Genomic DNA, 13,234 nt, shown 5'->3' on the forward strand with positions numbered 1-13,234 from the left:
TTATACAGTAAAAATTAAGCCTTCCAGTACTTACCAGCTGCTGTATACCCTTGGGGTGGGGGGTGGGGAGAGACCTCCAGCCAATGGGCTGCATCTAGCCCCTGTGATATTCTGGTACAGCCCGCAGACATTTGTTTTTGAAGCAATTGGTTGATACTGGAGGGGAATACCCATGTCCATGGTGCACTATGTTCCTGATTGGATAAATATATATCTAAGTATAGTATTGAAACTGCTTTGATCTAGTTCAAATGTATAATGCTTGTGTAACTATAGGGGTTGCAGAGCTTGTGGTTGCACCTGGGTCCTAGTGCCTGTGGGAGCAGGACGCCATCTCTATCAGACGAGAATAGACAGTGTGCATTATCCCTTAGCTGTGGCATTATGTTTATTACCGCTGTGCTATCACTGTAATTATCCCTGAACTGTGACATCATTTTGTTTATTACCTCTGTGAATTGGGTGCACTATCCTTGTATTACGACTCCTTTATTTATTAGCCTGTTTTGTGCTATTAGCAGCGACATCACTGATTTCTATTATCCCAGGTTTGTGACAGTTCTAAGACTATATTTTCATGGTTTAACACCGCGTTGGCCATAGGTTCCATACTGTGACATCATACATCGGTTATAACTGTACTGGGACGTTACTGTATGCATTAGCCTTGTACTTTGTTTATTAGTAGAGATGAGGAAATTTTGAGCAGGCTTGGGTCCGCCCGAACCTGAGCATGCGCTATTTAAGTACCAGTAGCTGCCAAAGCTGAATGCCTAGAAAACGTGGATATATCCTATGCTCTATGGCCTTATCCATGTTTTCCAGGACTTCCTAGGGTTACATCAAACTTCTGCAGCCACCGGTTATAGCAAGATGCACCAAATCTGTCATACCGCAGGTGATACGGTGATGAATTTGGTGCAGCTTCTTCTCGGCTCGTTTTACACTGCCTAAATTTAGAATAATATATAACACGTCCCCAGTGGGTTTACAATGCTTGTACATATCATAGATGTGTTGAGATATGCGTATTGTAATGTCAGTTATTGTCCTAGGCAGTGAAATCACCAGTTGCATTGTAAGGTTATGTTCACACACAGTATTTTTGCTCAGTATTTGGCAACCAAAACCGGGAGTGGATTGAAAACACAGAAAGGCTATGTTCACACACTAAAATTGAGTGGACGGACGTCATTTAATGGCAATTAACGGCCTTTATTTCAAAACAAATACTGTTTTTTTTAGTTTTGTCAGCAACTAATTAATTTAATATGGCTGAGACTATATTCTCACAGCAGAATGAAAATCTGCTGCGAAACTCACAGCGTGAAAGCAACTGCAAACTCGCTATGTGTGATCGCACCCTTTAAAGTTATATAGATGTCTCTAGAAAATGTGTCACTGTGTCTGCGCAGTTCTGCTGCACTGGTAGGTGACTGACATCCAGGAAGTGAAGAAAAACGGCCTCCCTGCAGTCCACTCTGTCTCCTGCTCCCTCTTATGCCCCTCCCCTTCTTTATAGGAGACAGAGATCATGTGACCACTGTCTCACATTTAGTTTGCTTGCTGGGTTAAAGGGGTTTTCCATGGCTCTATTTATTGTTTATTCATTCTCTATGTACAGCACTCGGCTTTATTCAGCAGCTTCATAGAGCTGTGGATCACAGGCTGACCGGGCCACCTTCCATCTCTCTCTTGTCCTGTATCCTGTGGGTAGGGGACAAGTTCGTATTAAGTAGAGAACCTCTTTAGGGTGTGGACGTAAGGGGGCAGGGTGTGGGAGATACAGGACATTCTGAGAGTTTACTAGTTTACTGCAAAGACTTCTGGGAAATGTATTCTGATAGCAGTGCTGGGGAAGTGGAACGGCAAGGCATTCAAAGCCGGCAGAAAAAGGCATCAGAAGAGCAAGGCCTTATTCACACGTTCTGCAAAGTTGTCCGTAATTGTAGGCCCGCAATCACCGATCAACTTATTGGAAACATTGGTTTCTATCGTGGTATTCACACACAGTGCAGATTGTGATTGCGGTACGGATTACTAATAGAAGTCTATGGGATTTTTTTTTTTTTTACGTCCGACACGGATCAAATTTAAGCAAACTTTTTTTTTTCAACATTTTTGCCAATGCGGATGCAATTATTTTCATATTTCACAGATCCTGGATTAAAAATAGCGGATCTAAAAAATCCCCGAACGTGTGAATGAGGCCTAAAACCACATGAAGTGGTTCTTTTAAAAAAAGGCTTCCCCTTTAAAAAGTGCAAAACATGGATTGAAACAGCAAAGTTTTGGGGAATTGGGGGTCCTGGTTCATGACCCAGAAACTTCAAGTTATGTGTCTGCTATTTATTGCCTGGCTCGTCATGTAGTCCTGTTCCAGGATTAATGATTTTAGAAATCTTGGTGTAATTTAAACATGTAGCTACTCGTATTCTGGTCGATCAATAATACAAATGATAGAAAGATTGGGTAGGATGGCCAGTATTGATCCCTTGGGCACCATACTATGAAATCAGAGCAGTAATTCACTAGCTCCCTACTAGGATAAAGAAGACTTTTTAAAGGACCTTTTAATAAATATATGTAATTTTTTTAAACTGAGAATAGTTACAAATTACATGGCATTATAAGTTATGCCATGGCATCCTATCAGTCTACGTTTTTTTCTTCTGCAAACAACTTGATGATTATTCGGATTGCTTTTCCTGCTGTTTATAACATACTGTATATATAATCTGCCACAGTTTATCTTCAATTCCTTTCTGATTTCTGCAGTTTTCAAGTGGACATGGATAGAACAACATTCAATCAATCAGATCATCAAGATGGTCACAGCAGCGGTAGAGGAGTATACAGGACATGCTGGAGAGGTAATGACCTGCCCGTTCGGGTGATTATGTGGGAGGTGTGAAATACTAGTAGGGATGTGAAGTTCATATGAAAACCATGCAGAGAATAACACTCATTGATACGACATTATATTCGTGCAGTAGGTGCACCGTATTTGATTTATGAATTAGGAACGGCCGTGATTACTACAGAACTTACGTAGTGCTGCCTTCCAAGGAATCCCGGCTGGAGTGTATACACATAGTATACACTCCGGCCGGGATTCCTAGCGGCGCCACAAGAAACTGACATATCAGTTTTCTGCGGCCGCTATTCAGTAAATAGCGGCTGCAGAAAACCTGTCAATGCACACTATGGAGTATGCGGCTCAGGCCGTACGCTACATTGTGTGCAGCATGGAATTCGGATGCGGACACACACTGATGTGCCTGCATCTGAATTCAGTGGCAGTGAAGATTGTCCGGATGATCTTCTGACACCGGCCGTTCTGTAACCCGGCCGGGTCACGGAATGCCCGGTGTCTTAGTATGTGGGAACAATGGCCTTAAAGGGAACCTGTCACCCCCCGTGCCGGGGTGACAGGCTCCCGACCCCCGTTAGAGCCCCCTATACTCACCTAATCCCGCCGGGTCCCGCTTCTGGAGGTGGTCGGGTGATGAAGATCTCAGCTGCTGCAGCCCGGCGCGCGCGCTGAGAGATGAGTCCAACACCCATAGAGAATGACGGAGCGCTGGACTGCAGCGGCTGAGATCTTCATCACCCGACCACCTCCAGAAGCGGGACCCGCCGGGATTAGGTGAGTATGGGGGGCTCTAACGGGGGGTCGGGAGCCTGTCACCCCGGCACGGGGGATGACAGGTTCCCTTTAAGGCCATTGTTCCCACATACTAAGACACCGGGCATTCCGTGACCCGGCCGGGTTACAGAACGGCCGGTGTCAGGTTTCCTTTAAAGCTCTTCAAACTCTCAATTGTGCTGATTCAAGTGGTGCTGGTTTATTACTGTTCCACCGCCCCGTCTCAGAAATATTGGGGTTTTTTTTGTTTTTTTTGCAAATCAGCTGGTGTGGTGCCTTGGAAGTGGTCACAGCGTGGTGCTGCCGATCTGAGAGTGTATAGCACTTGTTTGAGCAGCCTTGATGTTAGATTCACTTTAAAGGGCTATTCCGCTCAAATATAACTTTTCATATGTGACTGTCCATGTTCAGACTAATATTCATACCATACAGTAAGGAAAATAAGTATTTGATACACTGACAAGTTTTTTGTAAGTTTTCCCAGCTACAAAGAACAGAAAGGTATGTAATGGATATGAGCTGGCATGAGCAGTGGGAACTTGCGCGCCCTTGTGTGCCCTGCAGGATTTTAATCCATGACGGCCTAGTATGTTACTAATGGTTATCTTTGAGACTGTGGTCCCAGCTCTCCTCAGATCATTGAACAGGTCCCCCCATGTAGTTCTGGGCTGATTCCTGATCATTTTAAGAAAAAAACTTGCCCTACTAGGCGAGATCTTGCATGAAATAAACACCACACTTAAGTAAGATTGACAGTCATGTTGTGTTCATTCCATTTTCTTTCTTTTTTTTAATTCTCAATTTTTTAAAAGTTTTTCAAATAAATTTTAGAACAAACAGACTGCATCTTAAAAGGCTCCTGCAATGGTACAATTATCATTAAATAAGGTATAGTGCAGCTACAGAGGTAAATGATTGGCAAAACAATGGAACACGGGCCTAGGCCCACATCATCAATCCCAGGCTAAGCGACTCGAAGGAGGGACGAAAGAAGAAGTGGGAAGGGAAAAGGAGGAGAGGGGAGAGAACAAGAACCAAAAAAGAAGAGAGGGAAAAAAGGGGGGGGGGGGTTATGTAGCTCTGTCACTGAGCTAAGAGAGCTTTATATTCATCCGTTTCGGTGAATTGGTCTCAGTACAACTATGTAAGGAAGAGCCGGGCAGATCGGTCATACGCCTGAGCCGTGAGGTCCTCCATGCATTTGCTGTCCTTAACCTTCCTCAACCACGTGGATATGTGGGGGCCTGGGGGCTGCACCACAGGATGGGGATACATTCTCTGGCTGCACTGACCAAATGGATAGAATTACGGTATATCTTAATAGAAATCTCAAAGATGTGCAAGAGAAAGAACGATGGGGAGAAGAGCAGCTTAAAATTCGTGAAGGTAAAGGCAATTTTAGACAGCTCCAGAAGGTATGCAGGAGCGAGCCTTCATCCCCGCAGTTCCTCCAACACAGTCGTCAGGAAAGATCCTGTAAATAGGAGTAAGAACACAGTACCATCTGGGAATCTTGTAAGCTGGAGAAGATTGAGTAGGAGTGGGTGAACATGAAGACACAGGAGATCTAAGTAGCCAATAGTGAGAGGCCCAGATCAGTTTCCCAAGCAGACAGGTATGAGTTGCATGGACCTCCAAGGTCCCAAGGGACAGGACCCACAAGATCCTTGAGTGCGGAGAGGGAAAGCCAGGAGGAGGCTTTCAGAAAAGTCCTTGCCCAAAGTTACCTGCCTTGAACCACCAACAGAACTTGGGATCATCCAGTCCATGGAAGGGTTTCATAGGATGGGGAAGAGCGAAATACCCAGGCTTGTAATAGGCAGAGCATTCGAGGAAGGACGTTCGTCTTAAAGATGAAACACTGGCCAAACCAAGTGAACGTACCCTTGTGCCACCTTTGAATAGCGCGCCCTTATTGGCTGACCCCCTAAGTAGCTTAGTGAAGTCTAGCAGCCACCTTGTGGGTATGGCCACCTATGAAGACATCTGTGAAAACGGGATTTTGGTGAATATGGCGCAGGAAATGTTCGAAAGTGAGAATGAAGATGGGAGAGAGGGGGTAGCCCTGGTGGGTATCATTGGAAATGGAGAATGGGACTGAAAAGAGGCTGAGACGTGACGTCTCAAGGCAGCTCTGCCATTCAGCGACCGAGGCAAGATACCGCTACGGCCGCTGATTAGCAGAGCTGCCTTGAAACGTCACGTCTCATGCAGCAGCTCTGACCAGGAAGCGGCCGCGGGACGGGAGTATCGGGCGGCGCAATCCGGGCAGCGGCGCTGGAACGGGGGAGGTAAGTGACCTCCGGCTTCAATTTCCACCCCCTCCCCGGCGATCCACCAAAATACCCCCCGACCCGGAGTACCCCTTTAAGGTGTTAAAGGTGTTGTCTCACTGTTACACAGAATAGGGGATAAGTGTATACTTGTGGGAGGCTCCGACTTTTTAGAACGCCTGCTTCTAACACTTCTTGTCTGTTCAGGAAGATGGTCATGTGGGCTGGAGGGGTTTGTAAGAGATAGTGGACATCAGAGGATGATGTGTCGTCACAGGAGAGAGAAAGGAGTCAGAGACAATACACCTTTTGTAATCCTTTTATTTTCCATTTCCTGTCAGTGGTGAAGCACGGAAAAGCTGCGTAAGGGTCCTATTCCACGGGCCGATGGGGGCCCGATCAATAACGTAAACGAGCGCCGATTTGCTAGATCGGCGCTCGTTTAACGGGCCTATTACACGGCCCAATAATCGTTTAGCGAGGGCTGCAGGGACATCGTTACCGATGTTCTTGCAGCCCTTGTCACCATACTTTACCTAAGCATGTTGCAGGCCTTCTCTTGCGCTCCTTCTTCCTCCCGATCCCGCACAGCCAATCACTGGCCGCAGCGGTCCCGGCCAGGTATTGGCTGAGCGGTCTGTCAGCTAAGACAGGCCGCATCGAAGCTGCTGCTGCGCGTGAGACCGGGAGGAAGAAGGAGCGCAGGAGAAGACCTGCAGTATGGTTAGGTAAAGCATGGTACTTGTTTAAAGGACAAGTGCCATGAAAAACTTTTTCCCAGTAATTGAAGCACATTACAAAGTTATATAACTATGTAATGTGCTTCAATCGCCTATCTGCCTCCCTTCCCTGTCTTTTCCCCCCTCCACCCCCCACCAGGAAGTGTCCTGACTCACACAGACCTGATTACTGTCGTCACCGTCACCAGGCAGCTCCTTCTTGTGAGGATGAGTCATCAGCAGGAGGGCTGCTCTAGGTCCTGTTACACCAGCCTCCCCCTCCCCCACCTTGTCAGGTGACTCTGCTTGCTCAGCTTATCTTCTCTAGTGACATGACTCCTTCACTGAGTCCACGCAGCAGGAGAGAGGGTATGAGGGGAGGGGGAGCTGCCTAAGGCCCCCTTCACACGTCCGAAAAAACCACCCGGATTTCCTATCAGGAAATCCGGACGGATTTCCGGACGCATAGACTTTCATTGGACACGGACACCCTTCCGGAATTTTCCGGAAGGGTGTCCGTTCCGGAAAATAGGACCGGATTTTTTAGAACCGGTCCTATTTTCGTCCGGAAATCCGGCCCGGACGCCCCCATAGGAGTCTATGGGAGCGCCCGGGCCCCGGACGCTTTCCTGATGCACATCAGGAAAGCGTCCGGAGTTCCACTCACCTTCCGCCTCTGCCCCGGCCTCCTGCTGCCTCTTCGTCCGTATCCTTGTCTGCAGGTACCCCCGGCGGCCACTCGCGTCACCCCCACGGCCACTCGCGGCATTCCCGCTCCCCCCGCGGCCACTCGCGGCACCCCCCCGCGGCCACTCGCGGCACCCCCCGGCGGCCACTCGCGGCACCTCCGCACCCCCCACTCCCCCCCCCCCCCCGGCCACTCGCGGCACCCCCGCACCCCCCCCGCGGCCAATCGCGGAACCCCCGCACCCCCCCGCGGCCACTCGCGGCACCCCAGCGGCCAATCACGGCACCCCCACACCCCCGCGCGGCCAATCGCGGCACCCCCGCGGCCAATCGCGGCACCCCCCCGCGGCCACTTGCGGCACCCCCGCACCTCCCCCCGCGGCCACTCGCGGCACCCACCCCACCCCCGGCGGCCAGGAGACCAGGACAGGTGAGATTAAAACTCCCATCATGCCCTGCTGACAGGCCATAATGGGAGTTGTACCTCTGCAGCCTGTGGCCATCCAGGTTGCAGAAGTACAACTCCCATCATGTACTGCAACCTGGGTGACCACAGACTGCAGAAGTACAACTTCCATCATGACCTGTCAGCCAAGCATGATGGGAGTTGTAATTCTGCAAGCTGTGACCATCCAGTTTGCAGAAATACATGCCCTTTTTTTCTTCTCATCAGGAAATCCTGAAGGTTTTTCCTGATGGTTTCCTGAAGGTAAAAACGGATTACTGTCAGGAAATCCTGATACTTTCCTGATGACATTTAAGGCCCCCTGATCAGGATTTCCTGACAGTAAAAACTGACACGGACGTGTGAATGGGGCCTAAGTGCCGGAGTCAGTCTGAGGGAAGATAAGCAAGTGAGATGTGACAAGTGATGGCTTGCAGTTGTTCAGCCAATCGGAGGTGAGCAAGCCTGTCACCTGACAAGGCAGGGGAGGGGGGAGGCTTGTGTAGGAGTGTAGGAGCTGAGAGAAGAGCTTGGTGACGGTGACGACAGTAATGAGGTCTGTGTGAGTCAGGACACTTCCTGGTGGGGGGTGGAGGGGGGAAAAGACAGGGAAGGGAGGCAGATAGGTGTTTGAAGCACATTACAGAGTTATATAACTTTGTAATGTGCTTCAATTACTGGGAAAAAGTTTTTCATGGCACTTGTCCTTTAAGGTTTGAACCTAAATAAACAATCAGCTGATGACACGATCATCGGCTGATCGTTGTCTCTATTCCACGGAGCGATAATCAGCCGAATCGGGCCGATTATCGCTCAGTGGAATAGGCACCTTAGACTATATGATGCTGGTTTCACACACAGCAGTTTTTGTGCCAAAACTAGAAGTGGATCCAACAGGAAAGAGAAGCACACGCTCTCCTTTTATATTTTCTATCCCATTTGAATCCACTTCTGATTCTTTCGCACAAAAACTGCAGTGTATGATTCCTGCATGAGTGAGTTATATATCTTGTGGTGATTATTGGGGTTTATTTAGATACACATTTCTGATACAGAAGTACCCCCTTTAAGTGTTTTTACATCAAACCCGAACCAACTGTTTATACTGGTGCTTTCAGTCCTGTATGTGAAATCGGTCAGCAACCCATGTAGTTATTAGTCCACCCCTTCTTCAGGAGAGCCCTCACAAATAGGTTACATAATAAAAAGTCATATTGTGGTATAAACAACAGCTGTATCTTTCACTTCTCCATTATTCAACTCACGGGACCATTCATAGTTCCTTGATGGGATATCCCTTTGTTCACGAGACACGAAGGCTGTAATAACCATGATCCTGTTTCCTCCAGAAGCCGCTTTTAAAAAGATTAAGATTATGTTCATCCACCATAAAATAAAAGCTGAATGTTACTTTGAATAAAAATAAAAATTTACACGTGAATAGATGAACGGAGAAAAAAAACAGCTGTATTTTGCAAATACTGGTAGTAAATAATAAGCATGTTCATTATCTGGACGACGGTCATTATCAATTACGGACGTTATTCTATACTGTGTGCCTGCACTGCCGACATGTCAATGGGACAGGCGAAACTTTAAGTGGAACCTGACGTGTGGATTCCGCTTGAAATTCCTCACTTAATTCTGAAGTGTGCACATACCCTTACTCAGACTTTCAGTCACTCTCAGCTCATGGGGGGCTGAAATAAACCCAGACCTCTCCTCTACTTCACAGCAGGCCTCAATATTGTACACAAAAGGGCCTCAAAAACACACCCCCTCACTTGGCACCAAGCACACATTTATGAGCATGCCTAGTCCTTCTCTCACTGCTGCACAAGGCCCTTGGTGCCACATGTTGTTAACCATGTCAGCATAAGATGCCAAGACTAATACCTCCACAGGTACACAGAAACCTTGACCTTATGCCATGAACTTAAACAGAAGTTTGCAACACTACTGGATACAGCAGCTCTTACTTGCTGTCAGTTTCCAGATCCCAGATCACAAGCGGTGTATACTTACCATCTGCGCTTCTTGTGATCCAGCTCTCCAGTCCTCCGGCTGCCAGCTGTATTGTCAGGCCCCGCCTCCTCTAAAGAGATTGACAGCCAGAGGAGGCAAAGCCTGTAGATACAGCCAGAGGACTGGATAGACTGATTACAAGCAATGCAGATGGTAAGTATGCACTGCTTGGGATCTGGAAACTGACAGCATGCATATACACATATGCCAGACCCCCAATATATACATAACTGTGTTGTCAGTTTCCAGGGCTGCCCGAACAATACAAGGATTACTTGTGCAACCCTGCCGCCCAATTTGTCGTGCCCTGTTTTTATATTTATGAATGAGATACCATCAGGTTCATTAAATAATAATTGCTCCAAGAAGACAAAACACATCACGACTTACATTACATTTTTTGCATGTTTTTTTCAAAATTTTTTAAAGGCACTACCAAAACTCTATGCACACACAAGTCGTGTGATTCTGCCATTTCTGTCCACTGACATGACATGCACTTAAATTGAATGTACCATCAGGTACATTCACTTTAAAGAGGACCTATCACCCCCCCCGTGCCAGGGTGACAGGCTCCCGACCCCCAGCTAGATCCCCTTATACTGACCTCATCCCGCCGAGTCCCGCTCCCGGAGCCAGTCCCGGGGCGGAAATATCCTGGTCAGAAGCCAGGACGCGCACGGCTCCATTCATTCTCTATGGACGCCGGACCTATCTCCACAGCTTCTGACCAGGATATCTCTGTCCCGGGACCGGCTCCGGGAGCAGAACTCAGCGGGATGAGGTCAGTATAAGGGGATCTAGCTGGGGGTCGGGAGCCTGTCACCCCGGCACAGGGGGGTGACAGGTCTCCTTTAAGTTTTCACATGAAAAAACTGCGTCGGAACAGGAAAGCCGGTGCTGTGGTTCCCGAGCATCGGTCCGGGCTAAAGCACTTGGATACCCCCTCTGCTCTGTGACAAAGCTCCATTAGAATCAATGAAGACGCGTCATAGAGGGGCGGGGGGGTTCCTCCCACCGGGGGCCAGTGGGCCCGCTTCCAGTGCTTCATGCCATGCGCAGGAACTGGCCCGCAGTTCAAAAGCCTTCCCTGCGTTGACGCCATTTTATTTATGTGCAACACTTAAAATGAATGTACCTAATGGTACTTTCACTTTAATGTTAGAGATGAGCCAGCCGGGCTGAGGTTCACATTCATACCCGAACCATCGTGATTTGAAACCTGCTGTCTGCCTACTCTGTTGGGAAGGTGGAGACAGCCTGTAAATCATGGATACAGCCAAGGTCATATACTGTATCCCTGTTTTTTAGGTGGGACTCAGGCTATCTCCACCTTCCCCACGGACCGGGCAAACAGCAGGATTCAAATGCTGATGGTTCGGGTTCCTACCAACCCGAACCTCGGCCCAACTCTCTCATCTCTAGTTAATGTACTTTGTTTCAGCTCGGCTTTCTTTCAACTCCAAAAAAAGCCACGAGAAAGATTCATCATTGTCACCGCCTGACGTTATCCATAGGTGATATGCACATTAAGCCATATGTATATGAATATATTATGCTTTTCTGCTCTCTTGGGAGAATAACAATGGGTTAATAGCTGAGAAACTGTCTGACTAATTAAGCGGTTAATTGGATTTGAAGGGAGCGTGGGGGTGTCCTCTCTTCTGTTGTACTGTGATTTAAACCTCCCTCCCAACTGGATTTGAGCCAGTCTTATTTTTAATCATGAATCAGGAGACTGTGTGTCATACACCGACTATCAAATATGATAACACTCCCAGCTGCAATGTACAATCATGATTCTCCAAATCGCTGCAAACCGAACGTCTAGAAGGTGGCACAATGGCATCTCCCCCAATGGGGAGCCATTTTATCCCTCCGTTCCTGAACGTCTACAATAGATATTTGCTTGTGCATTAATGGCATACGTGTCGAAAGAAAAGAATATTAATGAGAAAAATGACAGATAGTCTCAAGTTCCCATTTTCCCATTGATTCTAGTTTCAGTCTCCCTTGCCAGAAGCTGCTTGGGGCAGACAAGTCGTCTGAGCTGGGAGCAGCTGCGGGCGGGGGAGGGGTGGGGGGGGGCACGGCAGGGAGTGAGGATGCCACGTGACCCAGGGCCATGCACATACACACAATGCACTGCCAATGGCAACAGGCAATCATTGAATGAAATGATGAAGTTTTGTAGGGCTAGTAGCGCGCTGTAAAATGTTGGCGTGAGATGCCTCATTGAAAAGTTATTACAAGTAATTTCATGACATTTTCCTCTTAAATGTCATGTACTCCTAGTCAGCCCTGACATAAAAATCTTTATTTGGTGCAGGAATTTTAAAGTCTGATTTTCACACAAGCTTATTGAAAACTCTTCATAAAAATGCAACCTTTATGTCTTGTTACATTTCAGATTCACATTAATAATAGCGAAGAAGGTGCCAAGCGGAAGCATCGGCGGGGCACTGTACTGCTGGGCCTTGTCCTAGAGGAAAGGAGGGTGACATTATAAACTGGAGAGGTAGACGGAGTGATGTACAACACTGGGACCCGCTTCTTAGGGTATGTTCACATCTCGTTTTTGGGCCCACAACGGGCTATACGTCAGGAATCAGTGAAAATAGGTTGCTGACGTGCAGCCCGGCCTGCGTCCGACCGTTACATTGACTTAAATGAGCAGGACGGAGTCATTATGTGACAACGTTCTGCTCATTTGCCGGACGTACACTGCTTTTGTGCAGGACTCAAACAGTGTGTAACTGCCAGGGTATATAGGACTACTAGGGATTTCTTCCTAAAACTATGAGCACATGGATAGGCCTCCTGTGACGTAATCCATGCATATCTATAAGCATTGTTATAAATTGTGTAACCATCGGCCCTAATCCATGTTGGATTCTGGGTGTCCCACTGTTGGACCTTTTAGTAGATAATGAGGTATATTGTGTCTTCTGTTGGCTGTGCATGCATGACTAGTGTTGAGCAGACTTGCTGAACCATTTGGGTTTGGCAAAATTCTTCAAACCCAAACGCTCGGCATTTGACTACCGGCGGCTGGAGAAGTTGGATGCCACCCTAGAGAGTCCTGGAAAACATGGATACAGCCATTGGCTGTATCCATGTTTTCTTGGCGGCCCTAGGGTGGAATTTAACTTCTGCATGCTCTCGATCCCCTATAGTGGGTGCTGGCTGATATCCCCACCTGCCAGTGGCGGATTAAATTTACCCTGGGCCCCGGGCTGTCCACCCAACCTGGGCCCCCCCCAGTCAATTCGCCCACATTATAATCCGCTACTGCCCCCCCCCCCCACGCTGTCCTTAATAAACACTGCCTGCCTCCCCTCCCTGCTGGCCCCAATAAACATAATGTTCGGTCCCTTGCTGCTACCTCCAGTAAGCATTGCCCACCCCACCTCCGCTGCCCCCAATAAACATATTG

General features: G+C 47.9%; 1 long non-coding RNA gene across 2 annotated transcripts in view; it reads left to right on the top strand.

Moving 5' to 3' along the window:
• The window catches only part of LOC138793206 (uncharacterized), a 63,266-nt gene that overhangs the window by 15,952 nt on the left and 34,080 nt on the right, over positions 1-13,234 (top strand). For both annotated transcript variants that reach the window (XR_011363232.1, XR_011363231.1), the window contains exon 2: positions 2,779-2,873. This is a non-coding gene — a long non-coding RNA (uncharacterized lncRNA). The remainder of the gene's footprint in view (positions 1-2,778; positions 2,874-13,234) is intronic.

The sequence above is a fragment of the Dendropsophus ebraccatus genome, chromosome 5, assembly GCF_027789765.1.
Source record: "Dendropsophus ebraccatus isolate aDenEbr1 chromosome 5, aDenEbr1.pat, whole genome shotgun sequence".
Classification (NCBI taxonomy): Eukaryota; Metazoa; Chordata; class Amphibia; order Anura; family Hylidae; genus Dendropsophus; species Dendropsophus ebraccatus.